General features: G+C 54.5%; 1 protein-coding gene across 5 annotated transcripts in view; it reads right to left on the minus strand.

Annotated features, from left to right (window-relative positions):
* The window catches only part of MEF2B (myocyte enhancer factor 2B), a 36,895-nt gene that overhangs the window by 12,817 nt on the left and 5,749 nt on the right, over positions 1-18,329 (minus strand). For 2 of the 5 annotated variants that reach the window (XM_078358852.1, XM_078358854.1), the window contains exon 1: positions 13,238-13,357. The exons of 1 other annotated variant lie outside the window; for it this stretch is intronic. The gene's annotated coding sequence lies outside the window, so the exon portion shown is untranslated. Of the gene's footprint in view, positions 1-13,237; positions 13,383-18,329 lie in introns of those variants that run through there. 2 more of the 5 variants (NM_001205200.1, XM_078358855.1) reach the window with 2 other exon arrangements.

An 18,329-nucleotide genomic window follows, 5' to 3' on the forward strand; every position in this document is an offset into this window, starting at 1 on the left:
GGCCAAGGTAGGAGGATCACTTGAGGTCAGGAGTTTGAGATCAGCCTGGCCAACATGGCAAAACCCCATCTCTACTAAAAATACAAAAATAAGCCAAGCGTGGTGGCACACCTGTAATCCCAGCTCCTTGGGAGGCTGAGACAGGAGAATTGCTTGAACCCAGGAGGTGAAGGTTGCAGTGAGCAAAGATCGCACCACTGCACTCCAGCCTAGGTGACAGAATGAGACTCCATGTTAAAAAAAAAAAAAAACAGGCAGGGCGCGGTGGCTCAAGCCTGTAATCCCAGCACTTTGGGAGGCCGAGGCAGGTGGATCATGAGGTCAACAGATCGAGACCATCCTGGTCAACATGGTGAAACCCCATCTCTACTAAAAATACAAAAAATTAGCTGGGCACGGTGGTGCGTGCCTGTAATCCCAGCTACTCAGGAGGCTGAGGCAGGAGAATTGCCTGAACCCAGGAGGCAGAGGTTGCGGTGAGCCGAGATCGCGCCATTGCACTCCAGCCTGGGTAACAAGAGTGAAACTCCGTCTCAAAATAATAATAATAATAAAAATAAAACAACAACAACAAAAAAATTTAAAAGAAACCAACCAAATAAAAAAAACCCTCACTGATGCTGACGGACATCAGACAGCACAGCGGTCACCTGGGCAGAGGCTGTGATTAGGCAGTGCCCCAAGGCGGAAGTCCCAGGGACTGGCCATGTCCTGTTCCTGGGTCCAAGGTTTTGGGTGCACAGATGTATTCAGTATGTGCAAATGTGTTGAGCTCAACTCTAGTGATCTGTGCATTTTTCTTTGTATGATTTGTTTCAAAAGGAAAATTTCTTTCTTTTTTCTTTTGAGACGGAGTCTCGCTCTGTCACCCAGACTGGAGTGCAGTTGTGCGATCTCAGCTCACTGAAACCTCCACCTCATGGATTCAAGTGATTCTCCTGTCTCGGTCTCTCGAGTAGCTGGGATTACAGGCACCCACCACTGTGCCTGGCTAATTTTTGCATTTTTAGTAAAGACAGGGTTTCACCATGTTGGCCAGCCTGAACTCCTGGCCTCAGGTAATCCACCCGCCTTGGCCTCCCGAAGTGCTGGGATTACAGGCATAAACCACTCTAAAAAAAAAATTATTTTATATTTTTAAATAAAGTACACTGACAAAAAAAATTTTTTTTAAATCTAGCAGGTCATAGTGGTACCTGCCTGTAGTCCCAGCTACTTGGAGGCTGAGGCAGGAGGATCACTTGAGCCCAGGAGGTGGAGGCTGCAGTGAGCTGCGAGTGGGCCACTGCATTCCAGCCTGGGTGACAGAGTGAGACCCTGTCTCTAAAAATAAAAAAGCTCCCTGCTGCTTATGGCTGCCGTGGGGAGCAGTGTCTCTTCAGGTTGGTATGAGGTGACAGGAAGAGGCTGCACCGGTGGGAAATACGGAGTTTGAATGGAGACGGGGGTGACACCTGGGCAGAAGTAGACTGCTCCTTTGGTGACCAAAGGGGCAGGATGGCTGGTGGCCTGGGATACAAGAGGAGCCTGCTGGTCCCAGGCCTGAGCGATGTCGGGGGCCAGGGGGAACTGGGAGGACAAAAGAGCTCAGAGGGCAGAGGCATCAGAAACTTTCTGGCAGTATCCGTGGTCACCAAGTCAATCAACAAACATTAACTCGAAGTCCTTCAAGCCATAGACTATCATCTCTCCAGCCTGGCAAGGTCTCTTGGCCCCCTAGTAATGGAGATGGGGTGCCAAAAGGAATCCCTCCCACTGACCCTTCCCCTCTGGCCTCTACGTGGGAGAACTCAGTTTTATACCCTGTTAATTGGGGGTGAGAATCCTTCTTCCGCCACCTGGAGAGCAGGTGAGGAGAGGGGATCTCTTGCTCTGTCACCCACGCTGGAGTGCAGTGGGGAGATCTCGGCTTGCTGCAACCGCTGCTTCCCGGGTTTTAGCAAGTCTCCTGCCTCACACTACCGAGTAGCTGGGATTACAGGCGCGCACCACCACACCCGGCTAATTTTTTATATTTTTGGTAGAGACGGGGTTTCGGCAAGTTGGCCAGGCTGGTCTCGAACCCCTGACCTCAAGCGATCCGCCCACCTCCGCCTCGCAAAGTGCTGGGATTACAGGCTTGAGCCACCGCGCGCGGGGCGTTTTTTCTGGCTTCTGGGAAGCCAAAAGGAAGAAGGGCTGGTCCTCGGAACTGGGGGCCCTGAGCGTCCTGCAAGACCACCTTGAAACACTGTCATCAGCTCCCCGCTTCCTCCGCGGTAAAATGGGTCACAGGATCCTAACCTCACAGGCTTTGCAGCAGGAGTTTAAGAGAAAAGATCAGGAACAAGTCAAGTTCCCTTTCTTGGCACCCCAGCGGGACTTTACCGGGGGGGATGAACCGATCACTCCGCCAGACCCCTGAGCCCGCAGGAAGGCCACTGTTTGGCGGAGGAACCCAGGCCGGGAAAGGAGAAGTGAGAGGCAGGTGGGGTGGGCTGGGGGGAGGGGAGGGCCCACGGGAGGCGGTGAAGCGGGGAGGGGCGCTGCTCCCGGGCCCTGCAGCCAATCAGGCCTGCGGCCCCGCCTCACGCAACCCAGGCTGTGGTTTCATCACCTGTTCCCCAAGTACCTCATTATGGGCCACAGGAAGAGCCCCTTGGAAAGCCAGGACCCCTCCCTCCCCTCTCCTGGGGGCTCCAGCAGCTCCGACCCCAGCTGCAGGCGACCCTCCCTCCCCAGGCAGAGCCCTGGGCCCTGGGGAGGTGGTGCCCAGGTCGGGGGCACGTAGGTGACCTGGCGGCCTGGCTCAGTTCACAGCGGTCCCTGGATCCCCGCACCTGCCCTCGGGGACTTATAGGAAAGGGTGGGCTCCAGCAGTGATCGCATGTTGCCTAGCTTCTCTGGAACTCAGTTTCCTCCCTCAGAAAGTGGGGGGCAGCAGGGGCCACCTGGCTGAACGGAGAGGAGGGGCTTCACAGTAAGGTACTTTATAGATGCAGGGAGCATTTGTGGTCGCTGGGCCCTGATGCCCCTCAGAAGGCCTTGGGGTCACCTCTCCATCCTGGGGAAACCCAGCTCAGAGTGACGGCCCCAAGAAGTCCCTGGCAGGGTACTGGGGGACAGGGGAGGATGGGGTTGGGGCCACTCCATCCTTGTATGGGCATAATGGAAGGTAGAAAGAAATATTCCCCACACACGGAGACCCCCCAAACATAGGCAGAGGCGCACAAAACCCACAGGTGCCCGAAACGTAACAGATCCCCCAAATACACAAGGATTCCTCCTGAGAAAGTTCCCAGAGTACATGCAATTCACAATACACCAAACCCCCCAACCCACACACCTCTCCAAACACAACACACATATCCCCAAAACACACCCTAGTCCCTCTACATAAAGACTCCCCAAAACACTCAGACACACCCAGATGCCCCAGCACATGCCTATCTGCCAAACGCACAGACTCCCCCAAGACACACAGATCTTCCTAAACACGTGGCTGTCCCCCAAATACGGTGGAGACCCCCCTTCCCCCTGAATAAGGTGGAGCCCTCCCCCCCCCCGCCAGACACATGCAAACTCTTCCAAACATATATAACTTCCCCCAACCTAGGCTGGTGCCCATCACACAGGTAGGGCCCCCCCATCACTGCAGTGATATCACCCACACCCTGGCTTTCTTCTCTTTTGTTTTTTTGTGAGGACAGGGTCTTGCTCTGTCAAGATGTCCACTATGGCTGGAGTGCAGTGCCATAATCTCAGCTCACTACAACCTCTGCCTCCCGGGTTCAAGCGATTCTCGTGCCTCAGCCTCCCCAGTAGCTGAAATTACAGGCATGTGCCACCATGCCTGGCTAATTTTGTATTTTTAGTAGAGGCGGGGTTTCACCATGTTGGCCAGGCTGGTCTTGAACTCCTGGCCTCATGTGATCTGCCTACCTCAGCCTCCCAAAGTGCTGGGATTACAGGCCACCATATCTGGCTGGGTTCTTTTTAATTATTATTATTTTTTGAGATGGTGTCTCGTTCTGTTGCCCAGGCTGGAGTGCAGTGGTGCCATCATAGCTCGCTGCAGCCTCCAACTCCTGGGCTTAAGCAATCCTCCCTCCTCAGCCTCCCCAGTAGCTGGGGCAACAGAGGCATACCCAATTTTTACCTGAACTATGCTCAGCTTTTTGTTTTTGTAGAGACGGGGTTTCACTTTGTCACACTGGCTGGTCTTGACTTCTGGCCTCAAGCTATTCTCCTGCCTCAGCCTCCCAAAGTTCTGGGCTTACAGGTGTGAACCACCTCACAGGCCTGGCTTCCTTCCTGAGGCAGGGGGGTCTCCAACCACTAAGGGTGAAACGCAGGCTGCGGGCATAGATTTGAATGGGTAGTATGTAAATCCAGAAATCTTAGACTGTTCCAGCTGGAGAAGGCCCCATGGAGGTCCCTTTGGCGTCCATGGGGAAACTGAGGCCCAGTGGGGAGCCCTCGGACCTTCCAACCTCTTCCTGGGCCTGCTCCAGGGAGGGACAGCTCCTGTTTGAAGGCAGGATGAGGAGTCCAGGGGACCCCCTTTGGGACCCCCCACCCCCCTCTGCTCCAGGATTTCACTTTGGTCATGCACAGAGAGGCAGGGCGGGGGCTGTGGCCCCATCAGTCCAGGATTCAAATCCTAACCCCACCACTTCCCACTGCGAGATGCTTTCTGAGCCTTGGTTTCCTGTTTGTACAAGGGGTCCCTGCAAACTCCCCACCTACCCACCTTTCCCCTCACTTGAAAAGGTGTCATCTGGCCGGTGGGATGGCTCATGCCTGTAATCCCAACACTTTGGGAGGCTGAGGCAGGTGGATCATGAGGTCAGGAGTTTGATACTAGTCTGACCAACATAGTGAATCCCCATCTCTACTAAAAATACAAAAAAATTTAGCCAGGCGTGGTGGCAGGTGCCTGTAATCCCAGCTACTCAGGAGGTTGAAGGAGAATCCCTTGAATCCGGCTCACACAGCTGCACTCCAGCCTGGGTGACAGTGAGACTCTGTCTCAAAAGAAAAAAAGAAAGAAAAGGTGTCATCTACCAGCAGACTCCCAGTCCACCTCATGCCCCTTTGGGGCCATCTGCAACAGCAGCCCCAAGCTCACCCCCCATTTGCCCATGACTCTCCCTTTCCCCAGGCTGTGCCAGACTCTGGGACACCCTTCTAGGTTTGCCCAAGTCCAGGAGTGTCTCTGTGTCCTCTAAAGACCTGCAGAAAACGCTCTTTCTGGAGGCACCAATCTGCTTTAATATTTATTTTAATTTTGTGTTTATTTATTTATTTTTTGAGGTGGCATCTTGCTCTGTCGCCAGGCTGGAGTGCAGTGGCGTGAGCTCGGCTCACCGCATCCTCTACCTCCCGGGTTCAGGCGATTCTCCTGCCTCAGCCTCCCAAGTAACTGGGGCTACAGGCGCGCACCACCATGCCTAGCTAATTTTTGTATTTTTAGTAGAGAAGGGGTTTCACCATGTTGGCCAGGCTGGTCTCGATATCTTGACCTTGTTATCCACCCACCTCAGCCTCCCAAAGTGCTGAGATTACAGGCATGAGCCCATGCCCGGCCAATTTTAATTTTTTGAGGCAGGGTCTCATTCCTTCACCCAGGATGGAGGGCTGTGGCGTGGTTTCGGCTCACTGCAGCCTGGACCTCCTGGGCTCAAGCAATCCTCCCACCTGTCTCTGGAGTAGCTGGGATTACAGGCGCAAGATGCCACTCCTGGCTAATTGTTATACTTTTTTGTAGAGCCGGGGTCTCCCAATGTTGCCCAGGCTGGTCTTGAACTCTTGGCCTCAAGTGATCCTCCTGCCTCGGTCTCCCATAGTGCTGGGATTATAGGTGTAAGCTACCATGCCTGGCCAAACTCAGCTCTTTCTGCAGCACCCAGCCCTATCAGATTTTTTAGTGTGTGTTTCTTTTCCTTTTCTTTTCTTTCTTTCTTTTTTTTTAGATGGAGTTTCACTCTTGTTGCCCAGGCTGGAGCACAATGGTGTCATCTCAGCTCACTGCAACCTCCGCCTCCTGGGTTCAAGTGATTCTCCTGCCTCAGCCTCCTGAGTAGCTGGGATTACAGGCGCCCGCCACTATGCTCAGCTGATTTTTGTATTTTTAGTAGAGACGGGGGTTTCACCATCTTGGCCAGGCTGGTCTTGAACTCCTGACCTTGTGACCCACCCACCTTGGTTTCCCAAAGTGCTGGGATTACAGGGGTGAGCCACGGCGCCCGGCCTGCTGCGTGTTTCTTTATTGCTTTCTGTGATGAGCCTCTCGCCCTGCTGGCTCCCTAGCGTCTAGTGCGTGGAAGGCCCTCAGTCACCTATCCTTGAATCAATGAGCAAACGGAAGAAACACTGCTAACTTGCTCCGACTTGTTTTTCTTTCTTTTCTTCTTTTTTTTTTTTTAGACAGGGTCTTGCTCTGTCACCAGACTGGAGTGCAATGGCACGATCTTGGCTCACTGCAACCTCTGCCTACAGGGTTCAAGCCAGTCTCGTGCCTCAGCTTCTGGAGTAGCTGGGACTGCAGGCGCCCCGCCCCTCCACGTGGCTAATTTTTTGATTTTTTGACATTTTACTTTTTGTAAAGACAGGGTCTCACTAGGTTGCCCAGGCTGGTCTCAAACTCCTGAGCTCAAGCAATCTACCCACCTCGGCCTCCCAAAGTGCTGGGATTACAGGCGTGAGCCACCACGCCCGGCCTACTTGTTCACTTCCCACTGAAACACCTCATGGCTCACACGACAAACTTAAGGCCCCATCCGGCCCATACGCTGCCAGTTTGTGGCCACTGCTCTAAACAACCTTCACAGCAAAACGGCCAAGTGGACGGCACTGACGCTCCTCTCAGGCCAAGAAACAGACCCTCTGAAGGTCCCACTGCCCAGTGTGAGAGAGAACCACATCCAGACGACCATCCACAGCAGCAAACCTGGCCTGGCACAGGCACCCTCACCTGCCGAGAAGGCCTGTTCCAGCCTGGGCGCGGTGGCTCACGCCTGTAATCCCAGCACTTTGGGAGGCCAAGGTGGGAGGATCACAAGGTCAGGAGTTCGAGACCAGCCTGGCCAACATGGTGAAACCCCGTCTCTACTAAAAAGACAAAAATTAGCCTGGCATGATGGTGCACATCTGTAATCCCAGCTACTCAGGAGGCTGAGGCAGGAGAATCACTTGAACCCGGGAGGCAGAGGTCGCCCAGCACTTGGAGCCAAGAGAGGCCCCACGCTCTGAATTTGATTCCACTGTCCCCATGGGGGTTGGAGTCCAAGGCTCTCTAAGGCCCCCGGTTATGTCCCCTCAGCCACACTAGCGGCTACAGGGACAGCCCAAGGTTTTCCTCTCTTTGTTCCAGAGAAAGTTCTCCCTGTGGGGCCTTAGAAATTTGTCCCCAGACGCCCCAGCCTCCCTGCTTGGGAAATTAGCACATCTGTCAGCGCTGGGCAAAAGGGACTCTGTGCACAGCCTGGCAGCCCCAAGATGCAGCCAGCAGGGACCCCGAGATGGGGTTTTAGGACATTGCCAGCCCCCAATATCTTCCCACAGAAATGTCTGGGAGCCCATCAGGTGCCGGGCAGGAGCAGGGGGTAGACAAAGCCAGGCCTCCCCCATCAACCAGTCTGATTGAGGAGGCAACAGTGGCCACATAACTGTATCTGGGAAAAAGGCCTTTGGAGAAGAAATTCAACAGGGGGAGGGACTGGAGGGTGGCGGGGAGAGAGCTGCTTTGGACAGAGGGTCCAGGAGGGCCTCTCTGAAGAGGGGTGGTCTCGAGGAGGACAGGACATCAGGCATAGGGTGGTGACATGAAGGGGCGCCACCCCTGTAGTCCCAGCTACTCAGGAGGCTGAGGTATGAGAATTGCTTGAACCCAGGAGGTGGAGGTTGCAGTGAGCCGAGATTGCGCCATTGCACTCCAGCCTGGGTGACAGAGTGAGACCCGGTCTCTGAGGTGTCTCAGAGAGGTGGGAGCCAGCTTGCCTGGTGGACACAATGGCAGGTGCAAAGGCCCCGAGGCAGGACTGATGGACAGGTGGGCTCCAGGAGCAGGCAAGCTCCATGTGGCAGGGGTGGAGTGAGCAAGGGGTGGCCAGAGTCAGAGAAGGTCAGAGAGATATTGGGAGACAGAGAGAATGTGGACCATAGAGCAATAGGGAGCCATGAAAGGTGTGTGAGGAGGGGAGGACTGTGGTCTGATTCAGGATTTTCGGAAGACCCTGTGGCTGCCATGGGGAGAAGGCCTGTTGGGGCAGGAGGCCAGGCTGGTATCCAGCTAGGGATGGTAGGGCTTGGACCAGGTAGGCTGTACACTGGGACAGTGGGCAAGGCAGGCCCATGTCCACGGCAGCCATGACTATTACAATCCACCTCCAATTCTCCCCTCCCCAGGCCCCACCTTGACCTTGGGTGAACCTGGGCCTGGAACAGCACCTGGCAGGGGGCGGAGAGGAAGGGGCCTGGATGGGGCTCACAGACACCTCCGCATGGTCACAGTCCAGATGGGACCTTCTGTTATGGAGCGCCTACTGTCTGCCGGGGCCCATACCCCACCTCATTTATATATAAGACCTGCCTGGGCTGGGCTCGGTGGCTCACGCCTGTAATCCCCACACACTAGGAAGCCAGGCAGGCAGATCACAAGGTCAGGAGTTTGAGACCAGCCTGGCCAACATGGTGAAACCCTGTCTCTACTAAAAATACAAAATTAGCCGGGGGTGGTGGCAGGCGCCTAAAGTCCCAGCTACTAGAAAGGCTGAGGCAGGAGAATCACTTGAAACCGGAAGGTGGGGGTTGCAGTGAGCCGAATCCCACCACCGCACTACAACCCGGGCAACAAGAGCGAAACTCTGTCTCAAACAAACAAGGCCTGCCCGACCCCCAGACAGCCCAGGGAGGCAGAGGCCGTTGCCCTGTTTTACACAGGAGTGGGCAGGCTTCTTCCAGAGCCACATGGTGAGACCCCCAGATCCCCAGGGCCATCCCGTGGCACCTCAATCTCACCACCCCCACTGAGGCCGGAAAGTGGACCTGGGCTTGTCCGGCCCAGAATCACTGTCACAGGGTCCAAGAAACTCGATCCTGGGCCCCAGGGTGTCAGGGTAACCACACAGGTCCCCGAGATGCAGCCCCAGAGAGGCCCTTTGGGGGCTGAGAAATGGGATTTAATTTCCTCACGCACCCCATGGGGATTCACAGGCTGGACTGGGGCGAGTTCCCTGACCCCAAAAGGGATCCCACACACATTCTAAATCATCTCAGGAACATGACATCTGGCTGGGCGTGATGCCTCATGCCTGTAATCCCAGCACTTTTGGAGGCCAAAGGGGGAAGGCCGTTTGAGCCTAGGAGTTCAAGACCAGCCTGGGCAACAGAGGGAGACCTCATCTCTACTAAAAAATTTTTTAAAAAGCCAGGCATGGTGGCACCTTCCTACAATCCCAGCTACTCTGGAGACTGAGGTGAGAGGATCACTTGAGCCCAGGAGTTCAAGGTCAAAGTGAGACATGATTGCAACATTCAAGAAAAGAAAGACATCTGTCTCCAAATGACTCTGTGCCTCGAATCTTCTAGAAGGGCAAGGCATGGTGGCTCACACCTCTAATCCGAGCACTATGAGAGGCTGAGATGGGTGGATTGCTTTAGTACAGGAGTTCGAGACCAGCCTGGCAACATAGGGAGACCTTGTCTCTATAAAAAAATAAATAAATAAAAGCAGGCCAGGGGCTGTGGCTCATGCCTATAATCCTAGAACTTTGGGAAGATGAGGTGGGTGGATTGCTTGAGACTAGGAATTCAAGATCAGCCTGAGCAACATGGGAAAATCCCATCTTCATTATTTTTATTTTTTACTGAGTTGGGATTTCACCATGTTGATCAGGCTGTAGAAGACCCCATCTTTATGAAAACCGTTTTTAAAATTAGCTGGGCACAGGCTAGGAGTGGTGCTCATGCAGGTAATCCCAGCACTTTGGGAGGCCGAGGCGAGTGGATCACCAGAGGTCAGGAGTTCGAGACCAACCTGGCCAACATGGTAAAAACCCATCTCTACTAAAAATACAAAAATTAGCCAGGAGTGGTGGTGGGTACCTGTAATCCCAGCTACTCAAGAGGCTAAGGCAGGAGAATCGCTTGAACCCAGAAGGCGGAAGTTGCAGTGAGCCGAGATTGTGACACTGCACTTCAGGCTGGGCAACAGAGTGAGACTCTGTTTCTTTCTCTTTTTTTTTTTTTTTTTTTTTGAGACGGAGTTTTGCTCTTGTTACCCAGGCTGGAGTGCAATGGCGCGATCTCGGCTCACCGCAACCTCTGCCTCCTGGGCTCAGGCGATTCTCCTGCCTCAGCCTCCTGAGTAGCTGGGACTTACAGGCACGTGCCACCATGCCCAGCTAGTTTTTTGTATTTTTAGTAGAGACCGGGTTTCACCATGTTGACCAGGATGGTCTCGATCTCTTGACCTCATGATCCACCCGCCTCGGCCTCCCAAAGTGTTGGGATTACAGGCGTGAGCCACCGTGCCTGGCCCGAGACTCTTTCAAAAAAAAAAAAAAAGAGCTGGGAGTGCTGGTGTGAACATGTATTCCTAGCTCCCCAGGAGGCTGAGGCAGGAGGATCGCTTGAGCCCAGGACGTGGACGTTGCAGTGAACCGAGATCACCCCACTTTACTCTAGCCTAGGCAACAGAGCAAGATGCCATCTCAAAAAAAAAAAAAAGCAAGAAAGAAAAAATACCCAGACCTCTTCCATAAGGCCAGACACCCAACATGTCTACACTCATTGCATCCAAGTTTGGGGTGAACAAATGTTTTTAATTCCCCTTCTCTTCTTAATTTGCATTTTCCAGATGTCCACCTGGTTGGGTCACAGTTTAACCAAATAAATTATTCATTGGGATGAGCAAGCAAGACTGGGTTCAACTTGTTCACGGGAGCGGCCGCAAAGCTCAGAGAAGGGCAGCCACCTGCTGGGGGTCACACAGAGAGGAGGGAGAGGAAGCTGGGTGCCTCATCCCTGGCCCGTGTTCTTTTGGGAGGGGGAACACTGAGGCATGGCCTTGAGCTCCATCCTTTTTCTGAGAGGTCTAGTCTCATTACCTGCCCTCAGCCTTCCCTCCTGCAAACCAGCTTCCTGCTCTCTAAGGCGACACCCCAAGATACTACATGTCCTGAAATTCTGTTTGCTGGAGACCAAGCTTCCCCCCATCAGGGGGTGTGAGGGAACAAGGCTGCCTTTTTAGAAAGCCCCTTTGACCTCTGGAAATCAGTCCTCACACACTGGTCCTGCAAAGTCAAAATACTTTTTTGTATCCAGTCTCCTTCCCTCCAAGAGTCTGGGAGTTCTTGTCCCAAATGCCCAAGGTCCAGGGGCCCTGCCCTTCCCCAGGGATGATTCTTGGCCAGGCTAGCCTGAGGACTTGATTATTTTTTGTTTCTTTTCTTTTCTCTTTTTAGAGACAGGATCTCACTCTGTCACCTAGGCTGGAGGGCAGTAGCCGGGTCACAGCTCACTGCAGACTCAAACTCCTGGGATCAAGTGATCCTCCTGCCTCAGCCTCCCGAGTAGCTGGGACTATACCCATGAGCCACCACGCCTGCCGAATTAAAAGAAAATCTTTTTGGCCAGGCGAAGTGCCTCACTCCTGTAATCCCATGACTTTGGGAGGCTGAGGCGGGCACATTGAATGAGACTGGCCCGGCCAACATGGTGAAACTCTGTCTCTACAAAAAAAATGCAAAAATGGGTCGATCATGGTGGCACACCCTGGAAGTCCCAGCTACTCTGGAGAATGAGGCAGAGAATCAGTCACTTGAGTCTGGGAGGCGGAGGTTGCGGTAAATCGAAATGTGCCACCGCACTCCAGCCTGGGTGACAGAGTGAGACTCTGTCTCAAAAAAAAATTTTTTGGGGGAGGTCAAGGAGGGCAGATCACCTGAGGTTGGGAGTTTGAGACTAGCCTGACCAACATGGAGAAACCCTGTCTCTATTAAAAATACAAACGATTAGCCAGGCGTGGTGGCATGCCTATATTCCCAGCTACTCAGGAGGCTGAGGTAGGAGAATCACTTGAACTTGGGAGGTGGAGGTTGCGGTGAGCCAATATTACACCATTGCATTCCAGCCTGGGCCACAAGAACAAAAATTCCAACTCAAAAAAAAATTTTTTTTTAAGTCTGGGTGTGGTGGCTCATGCCTGTAATCCCAGCATTTTGGGAGGTTGAGGTGGGTGGATCATTTGAGGTCAGGAGTTCAAGACCAGCCTGGTGAACATGGTGAAACCCCATCACTACTAAAAGTACAAAAATTAGCCGGGTGGTAGTAGCGTGTGCCTGTAATCTCAGCTACTGGGGAGGCTGAGGCAGGAGAATCACTTGAGCCTGGGAGGTGGAGGTTGCAGTGAGCCAAGATTGCCACTGTACTCCAGCCTGGGTGACAGAGTGAGACCCTGTCTCAAATTTTTTTTTTTTAGAGAGGGGGTTCTTGCTATATTGCCCAGGCTAGTCTCAAACTCCTGGGCTCAAGTGATCCCCCTGCCTCAGCCTCCCAAAGTGCTGGGATTACAGGCATGAGCCACCACACCCAGCCAGCTATTTCTGACTAAATGGGTCTGCAACTTGGAGTTAAGGTGGCCAGGGACCCAGGTCACCCATATCTGCAGCCCTGGACCCCAGAAGAGATAGGGAGGGAGGGCTGCCATCATGAAAGTAATGCTGCCACCACCTTGTCGTGCTAACAACCACAGAGGGCTGCAATTCTTGTTCCTGTACCCAAGTCCCAGATACAGTCATTGGGGCAGAGGGAGGAAGGTTCGCCCAGGCAGCTGTTGCTCCCCAATTCCAAGGCTTTGTGCCTACCATCCTGCCATGACGAACGAGCGTACACCCACAGCAGCTTCCAGTGTCTGGTTGTGCACCAGGAGACTCGATAATGCCAAAGGGATGCGCACCAGGGGAGAGGGGCATCGCATGTCACAGCATAGCGCTCACAGATACATAACAGGGCTCACAACGTCATGATTTTGGACACACAACTAACTCTCCACTTCCCAACTCACACCAAACCTTAGACTCAGAGCCCTTGGACACACAACCTCCAAACCCACACTCTTCAAACACACACTCCTTGGAGACACAACCCCCTCCTACTACAATCTCCGGGACTCACAACCCCATGACACACACCCCTTTAGACACACACCCCACGCTGGGACGCCCAGCAGCACATCCGGACCTCCAGAACCTACCCAGCCCGCAAAAGCCGCTCAGAGGACACCGCAGGAGTCTCAACCCGACACGACACGCACCTGCTCGGCCTGGGCCCTGGGGCGCTGGGCGCACGGACCCGCGGCGGCTGCGCGAAGATCAGCAGCCCGCGGCCGCAGGTGCCTTGGGAGCGGGACGGCCCCGCCCCCGAGAGCTGATTGGGTGGGGCGGGATTATTTGCATAGAGGGCGTCACCCTGGAGGCGGCGATGGGCGGGCACGTGGGCGCGGCCCCTCTCCGGGAGTTCAGAGGTCTGGGACTCAGACGTGAAAGGATGCTGGGGCGCCAGAGGTGGGGACGCGGATAAGGAAGAAGCCGGACGGAGAGAGGGGGGCTGGATCAGACTGGCTAGGCTTTCCCCGGCCTCACTGGGCGCCCTTGATCTTACTGCCGACCCTTGACCCTACTGTGATCCTAACCCTAACTCGAAACCTGTTCCTAACTCGCCCCAACTTGCCTGGATTAATTCCATCCTGCGTGAAATAAGACTCCGTTCCCGGCCCCTGTCGGCCGGAGGAATCAAGCCCTTCTCGCAGGCAACGCTGACCTTCGCACTCAGCGGAATGGAGGGACTACAGGACGGGGCTCTGGGGTCGCCTGTGTGGCCTCAGCTGTGCCTCCCAGGGCCAGACATATGTCCCCATGTGTCCCCACAGGGAGTGACAGACCCTCCGCTGCTTCTAGTCCCTCGACCCCGCTCCGTCCACCTCTCCACCATCCCAAGACCACCACACTGCTTCCACCAACCACGCCCCCATCCTTCCCTCTCCTTGCTAGAGGCTGTTTTCTAAACTTTGAAGGTCAGCTGTGAGGGGCCTTCCACGATTGGACCCCAGCCCAGACCTCTAAATCCACCCCTTCCCCTGGGATCCCAGCACAGGCCAGACCCAGAGGAAGATCAGAGGGGGGTTGGTGAATGCATCCGTGTGAAAAGAATTGCAGGACGAAGATGGCTCTGGGATGGGCACTTCTGGAGAAGCCTCCCCTCTGGGGCAGGCAGGGGCTCCATGCACTCCTCTAGCCCTGGGGGTCCAGAACGGGGGACAAGGACTGTGCCAGAGGAGTCAGGGTTTCTCAGAAGAGGGGGCATTTGTGTTGGGCTTTTTTTTTTTTTTTTTGAGATGGAGTCTCGCTCTGTCACCCAGGCTGGAGTGCAGTGGCACAATCTAGGCTCACTGCAACCTCCGCCTCCCAGGTTCAAGCGATTCTTCTGCCTCAGCCTCCTGAGTAGCTGAGACTACAGGTGCATGCCACCACACCCGGCTAATTTTTGTATTTTTAGTAGGGAGAGGGTTTCACCATATTGGCCAGGCTGTTCTCGAACTCCTGAACTTGTGATCTGCCTGCCTTGGCATCCCAAAGTGCTGGGCTTACAGGCGTGAGCCACCGTGCCCAGCCTGTGCAGGGCTTTCAAGTATGTATAGGAGTTTGCCACTAGGAGAACGGCTTTTCTTGTTTTTTCCTTCAAGACAGGATCTCACTTTTTTGCCCAGACTGGAGTGCAGTGGCATGATCATAGCTTACTGTAGCCTCGACCTCCTAGGCTCAAGCAATCCTCCCAACTCAGCCTTCCCAGCAGCTGGGACTACAGGGACACCCCGAGATAATTCTGTTTTTTGTTTTTTTTAGAGAGGTCTTGCTATGTTACCCGGGCTGGTCCCAAACTCCTGGGCTTAAGAGATCTTTCCGCTTCGGCCTCCCAAGGTGCTGAGATTACAGATGTGAGCCACTGCATCAGACCCGAGAAGGGCTTTTTCAAGAGGGAACAGCACTTGCAAATGTGCAGAGGAAGAGCACAGAACGTTCTCTGGCCCAGGAGATGGGGAAGGTGAAGCCAGAAGAGCAGGCAGGGGATGAAGAGCAGGCAGGGGATGAAGAGCAGGGGTGCTGCAAAGCTGCCAGGTGTCCCCTCCTCCAGAGACGAGAGGGGCTGGTCTCCCAAAATCAGGGGAATGCATGTGGCAGATGCCGATGTGGCGGACACTGAGACAGGGAACAGGGTGCCTGGGAGGCTCATGTCTCTCTCGACACCTCAGTTTACCCACCTGTGACATGGGCACTGTGGACTTCTGGTCTGGGCACAGCTTTCTCTTTGGACATGAAAACTAGTGTTCACACTGTGTCATCATGGGTCCCTCCTGTCCCATCCATTGCCCAGTGCCACACACTCAGGTGTTCCGAGGACACACAGGGGCCTGGGCCAAGCTGGGGGCTTCTGCCTCCACTCCACAGTGCAGAACAAGGCTCGGGGAGTATGGAGGTGGCTGGGGAGCCCGGGGCCCCCCGAGAGCTGATCTGTTTACCCGCGGTCTCCTGCCCGCCTCTGATGCAACAGGCAGGCTCTGGTTACGTGAGGCCGGCAGCTGGGCCAGCTCTGGGGGAAGGGCTAGCCGGGCAGAACGAAGCTGGCTGGGGCTAGCACATGCACCCCAACCCCCCGGCCCCCTCCTTCTGGTGGGCAGCATCTTCCATTGTTCAGTCTGTCCCCTGTCCTTTGGCCTCTGTTCCTATCCTCTACCTTCCCCAATCACTAATTGTGTCCCCTAGCAGGGCCAGCAAGAGTCTTAACCTCATTCTTCTCAGATGAAGGGACACCCTTATTTGCTAGAGTAAGAGGTTGAAGGGTAGAGGGCAAAGCTGTGGGGAGGAAAGGATAGAAGGGGCCAGAGTGGGTGGCAAGGGAGAAGGGTGACCTGGGAAGGGGCTGGGAGATGGGGGAGGCAGCAGGTGGAGGATGGATGGAGGAGGAGGCTGGGGTAGGAGGAGAAGCTGCCTAGCTCTGTCTCCCTTCCTCTCCCCTCTCCCAGGGGAAGGCTTTGACCTTCCATGGCAAGAATGTGTGGCCCAGTGGGTAGGGAGGGCCCCCAAGGTTAAATAAACCTGCGTCCCCCTCCCAGTTGTGCTGCCCCCTCACTGTGTGACCTCAGGATGGTCACTGCACCCTCAGGGCCTCTTTGCTCATGTGAAAAGTGCGCATAGGCCAGGCACAGTGGCTCACGCCTATAATCCCAGTATTTTGGGAGGCCAAATGGGTGAACCACTTGAGGCCAGGAGTTCGAGACCCGCCTGGCCAACATGGTGAAACCCCATCTCTACTAAAAATACAAAAATTAGCCAGGCATGGTGACACACGCCTGTAATTCCAGCTACTCAAGAGGCTGAGGTAGGAGAATCGCTTGAACCTGGGAGAAGGAGGGTGCAGTGAACCAAGATCACACCACTGCACTCCAGCCTGGGCGACAGAGCAAGTCTCTTGTCTCAAAAAAAAAAAAAAAAATGAATTGGGGATAATAGCAGCCCTCAAGGCTCATCTACAAAGTTCCCTCCTCCAAAAGCGTTCCCATCCTCTTACCACTTGAGGTCCTTCGACCTCCCCATCCTTTCTTCCAGCTTAGCACTGACCCAGGGGGTGGGGTAGAGTGTGTGCCTGCCTATGTCTCCCCCAGCCTGGGAGTTCCCTGGGCCCTGGCCCAGTGCATGGTGGCACCAAAGGGTGTCTCCATGGGTTTCTTTCTTTTTTTTTTTTTTTGAGACAGAGTCTTGCTCTGTCGCCCAGGCTGGAGTGCTCGATCTCGGCTCACTGCAACCTCCGCCTACCAGGTTCAAGCAATTCTCCTGCCTCAGCCTCCTGAGCAGCTGGGACTACAGACACATGCCACCACATCCAGCTAACTTTTTGTATTTTTAGTAGAGATGGGGTTTCACCATATTGGTCAGGCTGGTCTCAAACTCCTGACCTCATGATCCACCTGCCTTGGCCCCACAAAGTTCTGAGATTACAGGCGTGAGCCACCACGCCCAGCCTCTTTCATTTTCAGATGCAGTTGGTCTGTTGCCCAGGCGGGAGTGCAGTGGTGCAAGCATGGCTCCCCGCAGCCTTAAACTCCTGGGCTCAAGTGATCCTCCTGCCTTAGTCTCCAAGCACTGGGATTACGGGTGTGAGCCTCTGCGCACTGCCTCCATGGGTTTCTTGAAGAATTGGCGAATCCCCAGGAAGGTGTAAGCAGTGAAAATCAGAGTGGGGGCCAAGCCTGGGGCACCCAGAAGCCTTGTTCAGGGATACGACAGGGCTAAAAAGAGGCTTTCCAGGGGCCTGAGTGTGCAGGACCCTCTAGGAACCCAAAGCAGGTCTGAAATAAAAACCAGGACTCAGACCAAGGGCTAAGGACAAAACCCAGTGGAAGTCTGATTCTCGTCCTGAACATTGTGGACAGAGCAGGGGCAGGTCGCTGCCCTCTATGGGTCTCTACCCCATCCGCAGACCAGGGTTGGGATCCCTTCTGGGTGACCTCTAGCCTTATGAGCACTGCACACTTGTTTGGATGCCCCATGGCACAGAGAGCTATCTCTCGTCTAGCTGCCCACCTATCTCTGGAGTCCTGACAGGAGTAAACACGATAATTTTTTGGGGATGGGAGTCTTGCTCTGTGGCCAGGCTGGAGTGTAGTGGTACGATCTTGGCTCGCTGCAATCTCCACCTCCCGGGTTCAAGTCATTCTCCTGCCTCAGCCGCCCGAGTAGCTGGGATTACTGGCGTGCGCCACCACAGCCAGCTAATTTTTGTATTTTTAGTAGAGACAGGGTTTCACCATGTTGGCCAGGATGGTCTCAATCTCCTGACCTCATGATCCACCTGCCTCAGCCTCCCAAAGTGCTGGGATTACAGGCGTGAGCCACCATGCCGGCTGGTTTTTGGGTTTTTTTTTTTTTTGAAACAGAGTCTACCTCTGTCACCCAGGCTGCAGTGCAGTGGCATAATCTTGGCTCTCTGCAACCTCCACCTCCCAGGCTCAAGCGATTCTCCTGCCTCAGCTTCCAGAGCAGCTGGGATTACCGGTGTGCACCACACCCAGCTAATTTTTGTACTTTCAGTAGAGATGAGGTTTCACCATGTTGGCTAGGCGGATTCGAACTCCTGACGTCAAGTGATCCGCCAACCTCGGCCTCCCAAAGTGCTGTGATTACAGGTGTGAGCCACCATGCCTGGCCAGTAAATGCTAATGAGCAAGCTCTAGGAGTGCCCTTGCCCTCCACCCTGACAAGGGAGGCTGTGAGCGCTCGTTCTCAAAGCCC

Source organism: Callithrix jacchus, chromosome 22 (assembly GCF_049354715.1).
Source record: "Callithrix jacchus isolate 240 chromosome 22, calJac240_pri, whole genome shotgun sequence".
Lineage (NCBI taxonomy): Eukaryota > Metazoa > Chordata > Mammalia > Primates > Cebidae > Callithrix > Callithrix jacchus.